Source organism: Pristiophorus japonicus, chromosome 5 (genome assembly GCF_044704955.1).
Source record: "Pristiophorus japonicus isolate sPriJap1 chromosome 5, sPriJap1.hap1, whole genome shotgun sequence".
NCBI classification, from domain to species: Eukaryota; Metazoa; Chordata; class Chondrichthyes; family Pristiophoridae; genus Pristiophorus; species Pristiophorus japonicus.
In genome coordinates, this window is record NC_091981.1 from 219,111,146 (window position 1) to 219,126,266 (window position 15,121).

Below are 15,121 nucleotides of genomic sequence, written 5' to 3' on the forward strand. Positions count from 1 at the left end.
TTTAATTTCTCGTCTTGACTTCCCCAATTTGGTGGCCACAAATCGATTAGTATGATCGGTGTAATCTACCACTTGTTCCAGCCACTTGGAACTACATGTTTTCATTGTCGGGAACTCATCCCTGTTAGTGTTAGCTGGCCTGGTGTTCTCATGAGCCTCCCCATCATGGCCTTATATGGGGAGACCCCTATTGTTCTATGAGGTGTGGACCTTATTGCCATTAAGCACATTGGCAGCATGTTGGCCCATTGAGTGGGGTGGTCTGCACACAATTTTTTTAACATTAACTTGAAGGTCCTATTCCCCCTCTCGACCCCTCCAGATGACTGGGGGTGATGAGCAATTTGTGTTTTATCCCCAACATTTCCTGCAGGTGGGTAAAAATGTTACCGGTAAAATGTGAACCTTGATCGCTGTCCACTTGTACTGGTACTCCCCACTTACAAAACACATGATTCAATAATGCTTTGTAGATGGGGAGTACCTGTGCTGCTGTGATTGCGGTGTTGAAGCAGCAGGGGAATGTTTCGATTCATTTAGTGAATTGATCCACCACCATTACGGCATGCTGAAAATTGCCTTGCGTCTGTGGAAATGGCCCAATCTGGAGGTGAGTCCATGGCCCTTGAGGTGGGAGGTGTACTTTGAAGTAAGGCTCGGTTAGTGCATGCGGGAGGATTGTGTTGCAGGCACGGTAGGCAACGTGCTACGTATTGGTTGATTGTGTCCCTCATGGAAGGCTAACAAGCTGTGGATGCTACCTTGTAGAAGGTTACCTGGGCCAAGTAATGCCCTGCTGTGGGGTGGGAGTGAAAGAGGGAGAGCAGTTCCTGACCCATCTCTGGTGGAACACACACCACCGGACAGGCGTTTGGCTTTGTTTTGAACATCAGCAACTGCTCATCTGAGTCAGGGGCAGTGGCTAGTATGGTATTGGGAGCCCAGGTTGTTGGTTGAGGAAGGGGTCTGCCTTCCTCGTGCCAGGTGCTTACAACAGCATATGACGAGTATTGCTGCTGCAGGGATTTTAAATCTAGGTGATCTGTTGGAGAGGCCTTGCTAACAGCATTGCAGGGCTCAATAACTATATCCTCTATCTCCCCATCAATCGCAGTGTCCTTGGCTGTTCTGTCTGCTCTGGAATTTCCCTCACTATGTGGACCCCCTTTTCTATGGGCTGCTACCTTTCCTATGAAGCAGGGCTGGGATCGCTGATTAAGGTATGACCAGAGCAGGTGTAACCAGGGCCCATGGACCAGGGCCTTACTGTCTATTGTACAATAGTCATTTTTGTGGTATAGGGGCATGGAGAGCATGGTGTTTATAGTGTAGGCACTATCAGCCCAAATATTCACGGGTCCATCTGAGGTTTCCTTTACAGCACTTAGAAGTGCGGCGATTTCTGCATGTTGTGAAGACTGTCGCATCTTCGCTGGACGGTTCTTTCTGGCAATACCTCAGCATACCCGGTGTGGGGGGAATCTCTCAATGTGATATGAGGACCCATCAACGTAGTTATCTGGGGCACCCTGTATGGGCTCTTTCTGCACAGGATGGGTCTCAAAGTTAATTAGGGGTAACGGACATTCATGCGGATCCCCCTCAAAGATCATAAATTGTGGCAGCAATGTGGTGGGTTTGAAAATGGTTTCAATGTCTCTCTCCATAAATTCCAATGTCCATTTGCTGAGGCGTTGCGAGGAAACTAGTGAATCTCCAGGTTTCATCAGTAGTTTCAGAGGTGTGTGTCCGCTGTGCAGGATTGTTGCCTGTAACCCAGTAATAAAGGTAAAGTGATGTACCGACCAGAAGACGACCAGTAGGTAGCGCTTGCATGCGGTCTACGTCTTTTCTGCCCCCTGCAGGAGTCGAGACACATATGCAATGGGCTGTAGTCGATCAGCTCGCATTTGGCACAGAACTGCAGTGAGGCTTTGCTCTGTGGCCCCGACCTCCAAATGGAAGGGCTGTGTGGGGTCAGGAGGGATCAGACATTCGGCCTGTATCACTGCAGTTTTTAAGTTAGCCACGGACTGGGTGTGGGCATCAGTCCATGTCGGGCGTATGTCATCACCCTGCAGTTTTATTAAATCATACAGGGGCTTTGCACACTCTGCAAAGCCTGGGATAAAGTTCCTTTGGTACCCCACCAAACCCAAGAATGATCGTAGGGCTGTTTTGAAAGTGGGTAATGGCAGTCGCTGTATTATCTCCACCTTGTGAGAATCGGGGGATGATCCGTCTGGAGAAATGGACACTCCTAGAAAGATGACCCGTTCTTTTACTAATTGAGCCTTACGGGGATTCACCTTTACTCCCGCCTGAGCCAACAATGTCAAAAGTTCGTGCAAAAGGGACAGATGCTCCTCCATCCTGTCGGTTGCCAGCAGTAGGTCGTCTACGTACTGCAGCAAGCAGGTAGGGCAGGAAAAGTCTTTTAAAATTGCAGCCATTCTTTTATGGAATATCGTGGGGGCATTGTGGAACCCCTGAGGCAGGCATGTCCAGGTGTAGCTCTGGTCCTCATTATGTGAACGCAAATTTGTTCTGGTCTTCCCTCTTAACAGGGATACTCCAGAATCCATTGGCGATGTCAAGGGTCGAGAAGTACTTGGAACCAGTAGGAATTTGAGATAATACGGTGGGAGTTTCTCTTACTACCGGTGAGCAGGCTGGTGTTACAGAATTTAACTTTCTGTAATCAATAGTCAGTCGCCAGCTGCTATCAGGCTTTTTAACCGGCCATGCAAGTGAAAGTGCCTGTCCTAGGAACATCCTGCTCGACTAGGGATTTTATGGTGTCTCGGATGTAAGGGTGCCTCTCCTTTGGGATGAGGTACTGTTTAGTGAATGAGTGGGGGGGGACCCCTCAATAGATTCCTCACCTGCCATTTTTCCACAGTCATGCTTGCATGTGACAAACACCGCTCGGTGTTCCTGAATTAGTTTTGCCACAGCTTCATTTTCACTCCCCGGAGGGTCACACTCAGATGGCTTTTTAATAGGAAAAATTGAATGAGCATCTGAAATTTCTATCAATCCTGCCTTATCTCTCAATCCCACCCAAACACAATCCTGATTATAATCTATCACCACGCCATACTGATCCAACATATCAGTCCCTAAAATTCCCCTTCTGTCAAGGGTGGTCATCAGCATCGGCGCTGGGACCTTGCAGGTGAGGCCTCCCAACTGAAGTTCAGTGGCCTTCCCTGTATACGCGATGGTTGTATCACCGTTAAACCCTTTAAGGGTCATACAACCCTTGTCCGCCGCTGCATGGCGTTCAGGGTATGGGGTGTGGATGATGGTAACGGCTGAGCCAGTATCGATAAGCATAATCTGCTGCCTGCCCCCTTTAAATACAACAAGGACTACTGGTCTCCCGCTACCATCTCATTGGAACCCCACTTCCGACCAATCTTTGGGGGCCGAACCCTGTCATATGGTCGATCCTTGAATGGGTCTCTGTAATTACTGTGCACTGGTAAATGATTTTTCATCCTCCCCTTGGCAATTTGGGTTTGTATGAGGGTTATCAACTGGTCAAATTGTTGACCTGTCCCAGAGGGCTTGGATTCATCCCTCGGGAGGTATCTATGCGTTGCATCCTGGTTCGGTGCTGGTCTGGGTCTGCTGCAGTCTTGCAATTAAAGCACTGGCCCATAAAGGGGTAGTTTCGAGATCCCTCCACCGTTGACACTGGTTTATTTGTGGTGGGTGGTGACTTCACCTTTTACTGGTCTTTTACCATCTCCCAGGCTATTTGAGTGCTGGTCTCTATATCTGTCCACTGATTGGTGGGCATCATGGCTCTGCCTAGGGAGGTTTTAACTAAAGAGTGGAGTTGGGTCAGGAGCATCGATTTAAATTATTCCTGATTCTTTCCCTACTGTAGCATTTGCGGGTGCCTGGTTCTGAGTACGTTGATAGATATCGTACAGGCGATTACTGAAGACTCTAGGACTCTTCTGGGCACTGCTTCGTCTGATTAAGCAGAGCCACTAAGTTCAAGTTTTGGATCCCCAAATGGTTTAGGATCTCGGTCGAGAGTGCATCGGCCGCTGTGCCAGGATGGAGGACTGCTTCTGGCTAGTTATCTTTTAGGGAAGTGGAATAGGCCAAGAAGAGGAGTCGTGTTAAGTCTCTCTCTTCCAACTCGGAGTGACCCCTTCTGAAATTTGACCACGTCCTATTAACTTCCAGTGGGTCGTCCCCATCATTAATGAGCCCCAACTTGTGGCTATACGCCGTGGTGTCAGCACCAGGTATGGGCCGTGAGTCGGTATGGTTACTGGTGATGTGACCGTGCATATTACATCGTAAAGAAGTGGTTACTACAGCTACGATTGGCTCTTGTGTCTCCAAGGTATCCCATCCTACACCACCATCCTGGGGATTATACTGACTTCCTTCCTCTTCCCAATCTGTCTCCCCCTCGTCCCCTTCTGCTGTCTCTGTTATGGCTCCCTGTGTTACTGCGGATACCAGGGCCTGCTGCTCCCCTAACTTACTTTTTAGCCTCGCTATTTCTAGTTGGCACTGGGAGTGATATGCCTCCCTATGTGGCTTCTTAATTACTTCCCTTAATGCCCCCCTAGCATCTTCTATTTCTTGCTGGAGCCCCAAGTTTTCCAATTTATACTTTTTTAATTCTCATTTATTTTCATTTGCTTCAACGATGGCTGCCATGGCATTTAAATTTGAGAGGCTTTGTTGTTGTAATAATGAAGCTGCCTGTTCGGCCCCTCTTTCTAATTGCCTAATACTGTGGTTTAATTGACCAATTTCTTGTCTTAAATGCTGTATTTCTCCCTCTTTTAACTGCTTCACAAGTTGCAGGCCTTCTTCCTTTTGTTGTTTTATACCTTCAATCTCTCTTTCTTTTAGTTGAATCTCTTTTACTTGCAATTCTTTTAAACCTTGTATCACTTTGGCCTCCTGCCTCATTAATTCCTCATCACTCCGGGCACAATAAAATGCACTGAATGCCACAAGACCATTTGCCCGTTTTGGCCTTAGCTCTCCTTTATCTACTTTCTCCTGGATAAATGCCACTAGCTCCTCAAAAGATGCATGTTGGCCCTTACGGAGGTAGCATGCCTGTGCCTGTAACTCTTCTATGTCCTTTATCGGTACCTTTTTGGACAACTTCTCCTGATAAACTAGCTCAACATTTCTTTTTATTGTTGGCTTTCTGTTCATGACCGATCCCTTCATCCTGTGTCTTTTGGATATAACTACTGATGGGTCCCCACTTACACAGTTACAACTATCAGACGACCGCTCCTTAAGATGAAACTCTCCCGATCCGTTTAACCATTTATAATTTATACTTCGCAACATAGGTTAGAATCGCAACTCCCGAAATTTCCAATTGTTCAAAAGAATCATCAAAATCCTGTCTCACCAGATCCCGGACCAGCTCCCAAGTTGTAAGATTTCTAAATCTCTGGCATTAAGTTGACAGCAAGACTGATTCTTTTAAAATAATTTGGAATAGTTTATTAAACACACACACATGTACATCTATCAGCAGTTGTCAGCTATCCAAGGATTGACTTAGTTACAACAGAGATACAATAATGCTACAATAATAATTTATAAAAAGGTATATGTCACATCCCTCTGGCAAAGCACATGGCCTGCTCCTTTGTTCATAGAGAGAGGTCCTGTCCTTGTCATGTGCTTAAGAAAAGAGAGAGAGAGCAAACTGTTTTGAGTTTTTATACCTCTCATTGCCATTGTTTCTCTGGAAGCCTCAGGATTGGATCTTGGTTCCAGGGCAGTTCCTTATTGGCTCTCCTCACAAATATGTCTGTCTGGAGGACTGGTGGCATTCCTTGATTAGGTCAATGGCTTTCCAATACACATCTTTATACTCTGTCCAGCCAGAAGACAATAAACACACAGAACATGCTGGAAGTCTGTGAGTGTCCATTTTGTCTCTTTCAAAACTGTCTTTTCGTATAATCTCATTTTTTAACATTTATACATACACAGAATCAATGTTATCATTACTGAACATTTTTATTCTTGCATATCTGAACAGGAGGAAGGTATGTCTGTACCTAGCATAAATATTTAGAACACGGAAAGAAATATGTTTGTTGCATAAGGGAAGGTCACAGAAAGTTCAAATAGTTTCCCAGATTTTGCACGTCATAAAAGAATAGAGGTCTCAGAGCCTTTTTATGTTATCTTTATGACTCATTGGCACTACTTGAAAATATTTTAAAAACAAGTTGAGAAAGGAATGAAGATGTAGAATGATGGATCTGTTAGTGTCAGTTAGCAATAAAGCTGAAAATTACAAAATATTTACAATTTTAAATGTTCATCACTCTCACTCTTTCTACAGCCTGGAGTCAAACTGTTGGTGTTAAGCCTACAAACAGTGTTACTATAGCCACGCAGTGAGAGCCAGTTAGCACCCATGTACTTTGTGAATGCTCTAACATTGCTCTATCAAGAAAGCTGGGCCTCAACATTTCAGTGCTCTAGCTGTGCACTACAAAGATCCAGCTCACTACTGCAGTCAGAATACATGGCTAATAGCTGAGTGCACTCTGGGATTGATTAGACTGTCATATCGCAGAAGTAGTAAGGCCGTTGCACTTCGTGCACAGAGCATGCTGGTAATGCAGTGACCTGTCTTTGCCGGAGTTAGGTGGAATTTAGGGCTTGAAATTGCATACCCATGAGCCATTGGTACATTCATGGTGCAGAGGGGATAGAAAATCTGGGATTTCCTCTCTGTTGCCGGTTCTGTGCCTGCTCCAAGCTTTCAGCTGGCTCTACAACAGGGATACAAGAAGCTTGCGCTGCGCCGCTCATTATAAAATCTATTGGGGTATTCTCCAGAGGAGTGTTCAGGCTTCTCCAGAAATTGTGCGACTTGTTCCACTGGAGCAATATCATCATGGTGCGGCAAAATAAGCTGGAGCAAAAGGTTGTGCTGCCGATGCACCAGCCCCTGGAACCACTTAAAGATCAACTCATTGGCGTGGAAATTCAGTCGTGCCTCTGTTGTGGAGTTAACCCAGGTGGAGCGGTAAATTTTACGTCGGGAAATGGTTTGCATCTCCAGCTGCAAAATTCACCAGCTGGGCCCTGAGTTTGGAGCGCAGCGCTACCGGAGTCGTTTCACACCTCTTTTAGGGCACTAGGGCGCTAGGCCGGCTCAGCCACTGAAAATCCCAAGCTAAACAGCCGGCCTGGGAGCGCTTTAACAGAGGCTTCCGTGGAGAAAAAAAAGGCATAAAAACCCACCAAAAACATTCCCAATTCATTACTGATGCGACCTCAACATAAATAGCAAAAATTAAAAAAATTAAAACAATCAGACTTACCTGAAGTAGGCAGTTCTTTAATCATTTCGGCCGGTATAGCTTGGAACGCCAACTTTTACTGCCGTTCCCACTAGGGTGCGCTACGGGCCACTACGGAGCGAGCGCGATCCAAAATCGAGCCATTGTCGCAACCAGAGGCCTTGCACACTGGCTCGCCTCTCCCGGGCGGTACTGCTCCGTGCCCCGCCATCCCAGCACTGAACGAGCTGGCGGGGCGCTGGAAGCTGGCCGCCCGGGCACAAGTGCTTTCCATCGCCATTGCCACCCCTCCAGGGTGCTAAGAGGGGCGGCAAAAGACCGAAAATCCACCCCAACTTTGTATCCTACTTTAGTTAACTCACTGCTTGTTCTTTGTTTTGCCAATTTATTTTTTATTGACGTAAGAGTTTTAGAATTTCTGGCTGGAATTTTCCGTACCGCGTCGGGTCAGATGCATGTGGGCCACATAATGGGTCGGTATCGCGGTGTCTCTTCAGAGCGACTTTAGTGTGATGGCCGCTGTTAAAGCAGGCATGGGCATTTCCTGGCCCTATTAAATGGTGCGGGTCTGATGACATCATCGATAACTCTTTTCCAGCAGGGATATTCAAAGCAGCCTTGGCCAAATCGCATTTGAAGGTTCATGTAGGAGTGTGGAGGGAATATTGGAGAGGAGTGTGTTGTTGCTGAGAATTATAAAAATGCAGTCTTCTACGGGGCCCTCACAGGCTCCAAAATCCAAAGGACGTCCGTCAAAAGTGTCTATGAAGTCGCAGCAGAGAAGTGAGCAGACTGCCTCTATCTCTGCTTAAGTCACATGGGTTGCACCTCGTAGAAGCACACGGAAAAGAAAAAAGCCACAATCCTAATTGCACAAGGGTATGCACATAAAGTGTTATTGTTAAGGTTCCATTACTGTTATCATACCTATAAAAGTTATTATTTTCATCACTTTCCGGTCGTGCCCATTTGTGTCTGCTACTTTTGAAGTGGCTTCATGAGTTGGAGTAAATGGTGAGACATAATGGGGGTCACTGTGAAAGGAATGGCTTGGTCATTGTAGGGATGCTTTATGATATTGTTGGGGGTTGGGAACTTGGCACAGCATGTGGCAGCCATATGGGTGCAATGCAGGAAGTTAAGTAAATCTGGCCATGATGAGTCCATCCCTGGCCTCCCAGGCAGAAATGTGCTCCACTGCTGGTGTCATCTCCGCCTCAGGTTATCCTGCTATTCCTTCTCATCTTCCAGCTGATGTTCCCACTCCTCCTCCTCTGATGAGGCTGTGCGCTCAGTGCCTTGCTCCTCATACAGCTCTAATCCTCTTTGCTGCGCTATGTTGTGCAGCGCGCAGCAAATGACAATGATTTTGGTTGGTGGATATTGAAGGCTCCTCGAGATCTATCAAGGTATCTGAAGCGCATCGTCAGCATCCCTATTGTTTGCTCTGTGACACATCTGATGGACATGTGGCTTTCATTATATAGCTCTCCTCAGCCTCAGTATTTGGTGTCCTAAAGGATACCATGAGCCATGTCTTCAGTGGATAGCCCTTGTCTCAAACCAGCTAGCCAAGTGTGGTTGGCAGTGTGACGAGCTGAGGGAGGGTGGATTGGCGCAGGACAAAAGAGTTATGGCAGCTGCCAAGGAATTTTGTGCACACATGCATGATGATCTTCCAATGGTTGCAGACACTGAGGGAGTGGAAGACCTTGCAATGATGTGGGCATGTCCGGATGGCCAAAACAGAGAGTCTGGATAAATGGTTCAGCCTCGGGTTGGCAATCAGTAACCAGTGGGGTGCCGCAGGGATCAATGCTGGGTCCCCAACTATTTACAATCTATATTAACGACTTGGAGGAAGGGACTGAGTGTAACGTAGCCAAGTTTGCCAACGATACAAAGATGGGAGGAAAAGCAATGTGTGAGAAGGAAACACAACATAGACAGGCTAAGTGAATGGGCAAAAATTTGGCAGATGGAGTATAATGTTGGGAAGTGTGAGGTCATGCACTTTGGCAGAAAAAATCAAAGAGCAAGTTATTATTTAAATGGAGAAAGATTGCAAAGTGCTGCAGTACAGCAGGACCTGGGGATACTTGTGCATGAAACACAAAAGGTTAGTATGCAGGTACATCAAGTGATCAGGAAGGTCAATGGAATCTTGGCCTTTATTGCAAAGGGGGTGGAGTATAAAAGCAGGGAAGTTTTGCTACAGTTGTACAGGGTATTGGTGAGGCCACACTTGGAATACTGCGTGCAGTTTTGGTTTTGTAATGTCTGTAGCTCCACACTGTGGACGCCTGTGTTACTGCAGTTAGTGCTGTTTAATAAAGAGTAGGTCACCTGATCAGCAGGTCAGGTGATTCTGGAACTTGCAGCCATCTTACAGGTTGTGTTTTAGTGTGCTCTGAAGATATGACATTTGGCAGCAAGAATGGGATGTAATCAGATAATACAAAGCTGAAATTTTTGTTGGTAAAGGATTCAGCCAGCCGACATAGAGACTTTGAGAGCTTCTCTGTTTTTGGAAACAGCTACAAATCCGAGGTAAATTATGAGCACACTTGGTTAAACTGCCAGAGTCAAAATGGCTGCCCCTAGGGAGCTATAGGGCACATGGGGGAATTTCAACGCGACCTCGAAAGTTTCAGTGCGTATGTGGATCGGCTAGAAATGTTTTTCACTGCAAATAATATCGAAATTCCCGGTAATGAAGACAATAACTGGGCAGTGTTGGAACGAAAACGAGCTATATTCTTAACTGAGGCCAGGCCTGAGTTGTATGAAATGTTGTTAAGTTTGCTTGTGACTGACACCCAAAGGATATAACGCTGAAACAGATTCTAACTAGGTTAGAACAACATTACAGCCCCGTTCCGTTAGAAATTGCTGAAAGTTATCATTTCAGAATACAAAATCAGAAGGCCAAAGAAAATATCAGTGAGTACATTGTAGCATTAAAAAAGCTATCTATTCACTGTAATTTAGGAGACTTTCAGAACCGAGCATTGCGAGACCGCTTTGTTTGTGAGATGAAAAATGATGTGATCAGAAGAAAGTTATTGACGACGCCTAACTAGATTTTTGATTTAGCTTGTCAGACAGCTAGGTCGATGAGCATGGCTGACCAATATTCCCAAGAATTTCATACTAATTTCAGTCATCAGACAACACAGGCGAATCGCATGCAGGTTCAAAGTAAAAGGCAGTGGGGCCCCAAAGTCACAGAAACTGGAAATGGGAACAGAGCATTGATGTCCTGTTATCACTGCCTGGGACAACACATTGCTCAAAGTTGTCCATATGTGAAGGCAGAGTGTTTCGTCTGCAGGAAAACTGGGCATCTTGCAAAGGCATGCCAACTGAAGGTTAAACCAGCTTTCAAAGCTATGAGTAGAAATCCCCAGAGACTACATAGCATGGAAGAACAACAACAGGACAAGGAGATGTTAGAGTTAAACGTCATCAGGAGCATGAGGTTAACGAACAGCGATTCAAAAAGTATCATAATCCACATAGATGTTGCAAAATTCAAGATACCCTTGGAAATCAACACTGGTGCATCCGTGAGTGTAGTACCGGAGTCGCTATACCTTGACAAATTGCGGGATTTCCCATTGGAGAAAGCCAAGACAGCATCAAACAAGAAATTAGGGATGCGTGCAATAAAGGTACAGCAGTTATCATGGGCGGCTTCAATCTACATATAGACTGGGTGAACCAAACTGGTAGCAAAACGATGGAGAAGGATTTCCTAGATAGTATTATGGATGGTTTTGGAGACCAATATGTCGAGGAAGCAACTAGAGGGCTGGCCATCCTAGACTGGGTGATGTGTAATGAGAAAGAACTAATTAGCAATCTTCCCTTGGGGAAGAGTGACCATAATATGGTAGAATTCTTTAAGGTGGAGAGTGACACAGTTAATTCAGAGACTAGGGTCCTGAACTTAAGGAAAGGTAACTTCGATGGTATAATACGTGAATTGGCTAGAATAGACTGGCGAATGATACTTAAAGGATTGACGGTGGATAGGCAATGGCAAACATTTAAAGATTATATGGATGAACTTCAACAATTGTACATCCCTGTCTGGAGTAAAAACAAAACGGGGAAGTGGCTCAACCGTGGCTAACAAGGGAAATTAAGGATAGCATTAAATCCAAGGAAGAGGCATATAAATTGGCCAGAAAAAGCAACAAACCTGAGGATTGGGAGAAATTTAGAATTCAGCAGAGGAGGACAAAGGGTTTAATTAGGAGGGGGAAAATAGAGCATGAGAGGATGCTTGCTGGGAACATAAAAACTGACTGCAAAAGCTTCTATAGATATGTGAAGAGAAAAAGATTAATGAAGACAAGCGTACGTCCCTTGCAGTCAGATTCAGGTAAATTTATAATGGGGAACAAAGAAATGGCAGACCAGTTGAATAAATACTTTGGTTCTGTCTTCACGAAGGAAGACACAAATAACCTTCCGGAAGTACTCGGGGACCGAGGGTCTAGCGAGAAGGAGGAACTGAAGGAAATCCTTATTAGTCAGGAAATTGTGTTAGGGAAATTGATGGGATTGAAGGCTGATAAATCCACCGGGCCTGATAGTCTGCATCCCAGAGTACATAAGGAAGTGGCCCGAGAAATAGTGGATGCATTGGTGATCATTTTCCAGCAGTCTATCGACTCTAATCAGTTCCTATGGACTGGAGGGTAGCTAATGTAACACCACTTTTTAAAAAAGGAGGTAGAGAGAAAATGAGGAATTATAGACCAGTTAGCCTGACATCAGTAGTGGGGAAAATGTTGGAAGCAATTATTAAAGATGAAATAGCAGTGCATTTGGAAAGCAGTGACAGGATTGGTCCAAGTCAGCATGGATTTATGAAAGGGAAATCATGCTTGACAAATCTTCTAGAATTTTTTGAGGATGTAACTAGTAGAGTGGATGTGGTGTGTTTGAACTTTCAAAAGGCTTTTGACAAGGTCCCAAACAAGAGATTGATGTGCAAAATTAAAGCACATGGTATTGGGGGTAATGTATTGACGTGGATAGAGAACTGGTTGGCAGCCAGAAAGCAGAGAGTCGGAATAAATGGGTCCTTTTCAGAATGGCAGGCAGTGACTAGTGGGGTGCCGCAAGGTTCAGTGCTGGGACCTCAGCTATTTACAATATACATCAATGATTTAGATGAAAGAATTGAATGCAATATCTCCAGGTTTGCAGATGACACTAAGTTGGGTGGCGGTGTGAGCTGTAAGGAGGACGCTAAGAGGCTGCAGGGGGACATGGACAGGTTAGATGAGTGGGCAAATGCATGGCAGATGCAGTATAATGTGGATAAATGTGAGGTTATCCACTTTGGGGGCAAAAACACAAAGGCAGAATATTATCTGAATGGCGGCAGATTAGGAAAAGGGGAGGTGCAGCGAGACCTGGGTGTCATGGTTCATCAGTCAATGAAAGTTGGCATGCAGGTACAGCAAGCGATGAAGTAGGCAAATGGTATGTTGGCCTTCATAGCTAGGGGATTTGAGTATAGGAGCAGGGAAGTCTTACTGCAGTTGTACAGGGCCTTGGTGAGGCTCCACCTGGAATATTGTGTTCAGTTTTGGTCTCCTAATCTGAGGATGGATGTACTTGCTATTGAGGGAGTGCAGCGAAGGTTCACCAGACTGATTCCTGGGATGGCAGGACTGACATATGAGGAGAGACTGGATCGACTGGGCCTGTATTCACTGGAGTTTAGAAGAATGAGAGGGGATCTCATTGAAACATATAAAATTCTGATGAGACTGGACAAGTTAGATGCAGGAAAAATGTTCCCGATGTTGGAAAAGTCCTGAACCAGGGGTCACAGTCGAAGGATAAGGGGTAAACCAATTAGGCCCGAGATGAGGAGAAACTTCTTCACTCAGAGAGTTGCTAACCTGTGGAATTCTCTACCGCAGAGAGTTGTTGATGCCAGTTCGTTGTATATATTCAAGAGGGAGTTAGACATGGCCCTTACGGCTTAAGGGATCAAGGGGTATGGAGAGAAAGCAAGAAAGGGGCACTGAGGTGAATGATCAGCCATGATCTTATTGAATGGTGGTGTAGGCTCAAAGGGCCGAATGGCCTACGCCTGCACCTGTTTCTTATGTTTCTATAGACACGAGAGGCTACTCGGGAGAGAACATTCCGGTGGCAGGTCATATCACCGTACTGGTAAAATACAAGGATCAGGTTCAGAGCTTGCCTCTAATAGTAGTGGCAGGAGACAAACCTATCTTACTAGGAAGAAATTGGTTAGGATCACTGAAGCTGCATTGGAGTGAGATTTCTCGTGTTGAAACGAGATTTGTGTCAAAGGATGAAGTCATCAAAAATTATCTGAAGGTGTTCTGTGAAACGGGCAGTCCGATCCAAGGCTTCAAGGCGAGTGTCAGGGTACAGAAGGACGCTAGATCGGTTTACTGCAAGCCACATTCCATACCATATGCACTCAAGGAGAAAGTTGAGCAAGAACTCAAAAGACTAGAGACTGAGGACACTATTTCTAAGATAGATCGATGTAATTGGGCTACACCCATTGTTGTTGTACCTAAGTCCAATGGTAAGGTAAGATTGTGTGGTGATTATAAAGTAACCATAAACTAGGTTCGAGAGGGTAATGTCCCCAATACATTGCCGAATATAGAAGATTTGTTCACAACACTAACAGGGAGTCAGATTTTCTCAAAGTTGGATCTTACGAATGCCTACTTACAGCTTGAACTAGATGAGGAGTCCAAGTCATGTTTGACTATAAATACCCATCTAGGCCTATATCAATTTAATAGGCTACCATTTGGAGTGTCTTCCGACCCCGCCATATTCCAAGGGGTAATGAACCAGATTTTCCAAGCTATTGAAGGGGTAGTATGTTATTTAGATGACATACTAATTTCAGCACCAAATAAGCAAATTCATAATAACATATTGAATGAAATCCTCAAACAGCTAGAGAAGCACAGAGTACGAATGTCTGCTCACAAGTGTGAGTTATTTCAGAACTCAGTGGAGTATTGAGGGTACAGAGTAGACAAAGATGGTTTACTTCCAACCAAAGAAAAACTGGATGCTATCAGAAATGCACGCACTCCCAAGAATGTCACTGAACCTTGATCATTTTTGGGTCTTTTGAACTATTATGGACAGTTCCTACCAAATTTGGCTACAGTATTACATCCACTGAATGAACTTTTGAAAAAACAGGTCCATTGGAAGTGGTCAAATGAACGCAATACTGAATTCAAGGAGTGTAAAAGCAAGTTGGTAGAGAGCACCACGTTAGTTCACTATGATGTATCTCAGGAGATCAAGCTAGCATGTAATACCTTTCCATATGGAGTGGGGGCAGTAATCTCTCATGTATTAGGTGGGGGGGAGGAGAGACCAATTGTTTTTTCTTCACGCACTCTCCGTGCCAGTGAACGTAATTATGTGCAAATCGAAAGGGAAGCTTTGGCATTAATTTTTGGGGTCAAGAAGTTCTCCAAATACTTGTATGGTTGTAAGTTTACTCTTGTTACGGACCATAAGCCCCCGACAGCAATCCTCCATCCAAAGTCCTCAGTTCCAACATTAACTGCAGCCCGAATGCAGAGATGGGCTTTGATTTTGTCAGCATATACATATGATATTGAATACAGATGATCAGTTTATCACAGTAGTGCTGATGCTATGTCTAGATTGCCTTCCCCATCACAAGTTACACACGATAGGGAAGAGGTGTTCTATTTTTCATACATTGGTGAACTGTCAGTCACAGC